Source organism: Nicrophorus vespilloides, unplaced genomic scaffold (genome assembly GCF_001412225.1).
Source record: "Nicrophorus vespilloides isolate i.1.1-1 unplaced genomic scaffold, Nicve_v1.0, whole genome shotgun sequence".
NCBI classification, from domain to species: Eukaryota; Metazoa; Arthropoda; class Insecta; order Coleoptera; family Silphidae; genus Nicrophorus; species Nicrophorus vespilloides.
The window spans coordinates 3629-5238 of NW_017097828.1; the positions used below are offsets into that span (position 1 = coordinate 3629).

General features: G+C 37.6%; 2 non-coding genes across 2 annotated transcripts; one reads left to right on the forward strand and one right to left on the reverse strand.

The window, feature by feature from the left end:
* Positions 1-262: 262 nt before the first annotated feature.
* Positions 263-334, forward strand: Trnad-guc. The gene has a single exon. It is a non-coding gene; the product is annotated as a tRNA-Asp (tRNA).
* Positions 335-1384: 1050 nt separating this feature from the next.
* Positions 1385-1466, reverse strand: Trnal-aag. The gene has a single exon. It is a non-coding gene; the product is annotated as a tRNA-Leu (tRNA).
* Positions 1467-1610: the final 144 nt, after the last annotated feature.

Genomic DNA, 1610 nt, shown 5'->3' on the forward strand with positions numbered 1-1610 from the left:
TTCTCCATTGTTCGAGCAATGGAAAATTGAGAGGGTTTGTAATCTACATTTCACTGAAATTTTCAGAAGAAAACCTGTCTTTCAATTTTTACGATTTTCGATTTGGTATAGCGAATGATCTAGATTCGTTGTAGTGGCAGCACTTCCATTTTTATTCCCTGTTTTTAATTTTTCTTTTTTACTAATTTCAAATTAGTATTAGTATTAATACAACTTAAATATATTTTGGAAGTTGTAGTGAACATTCTTTGGATAAGATATGTCCTCGGTAGTATAGTGGTCAGTATCCCCGCCTGTCACGCGGGAGACCGGGGTTCGATTCCCCGCCGGGGAGGATAATACTTTTAATACTATTGTAGTATAGTACCAGATATCTTGATTATACTTTCCATAAAATAATGGTACTTTTTTGATAAAGATATGATAATACTTTTTCTATTGATCACTACTTCCTTCCTATATAGTGGACATCTCCAAAAGCTCTGCTGCCTCGGATGGGAAACGCTTTACAAACATCGTTGTTATCATAATTTTTTTCTATGTTTATGGAAATATAAAGAAAGTCTGACAATTTGCGAAAAAGGCGCTTTGTCCCGGAACGGCTTCAGTTTAATTAATTTTAATTAAAAAGAAGAAAAGTGAAATGGCGTCGGGACGAGAAAGGGGACTACTTTTCCTTCTTTTCCTTCTTCGTCAGATTGTTTGGCTTTAATGATCGGGCGCATTTTAATTGCCATTAAAGCAACGTCCATCCACCATTTACCTATTCACAGCACGCCGCGATTATCACAATATATTATTTCTCTTTTGTTTCTACTTCGAATTACAAATCCGTCCGTCTGTCTTAAATGTCGACCGTTCGTCCGTCCTGCGATTTATAAACGAAATAAATATATTTATTTTGGATGCAACTAATTTAGGTGAGTGCAAGAATATTTATGTCGAGAGTGCACTTTCCCGGATTAGGGTTCCTCCTCCGCATCCGCACTCACGTCCGCATTACCGGAATGTATATAACTTGAAAAGAAGATAAATTAAATAAAGTAAATCATCATAGTATTATTATTATGTTGGAAGATGAAATTCGTTTCTTTTTCTTTTGCACGTTGAACGTTTATTATCGCATTATTTCCAGCGCTGATTTAATTTTCGAAACAGAGTTTGCAGGATTAGCGGAAGTGTTTGCGGTTCGCAGGGAATTAGCGTTCTTGCGTTGATCCTGCGGGATTACGAAAGGATCGAGTGAAAAGGGGAAAGCCGAAACGTAAATCGTACTGGATTTGTCATAATTATGGACTTAATATGTATAATGAATGAAGTTTGTATATTTAAACGTTTGGAATGTGTTCATCTTAAGAGCAGGTTTCGTGTTATGTAAAAGAGATGGCAGCGGTGGGATTCGAACCCACGCCTCCGAGGAGACTGGTGCCTTAAACCAGCGCCTTAGACCGCTCGGCCACGCTACCTACTTACAAATTTTGGACGCTATACGAAATACCTAATCCTTTCTAGATTATTTCGTTATGTATTAAAACAGCGTTTTCCAAACTGTGTGGCGGGCCTCACTGGGGTGAGGCGTGAACTAGTCTAATTCGTGTTCAAAGTTTAAA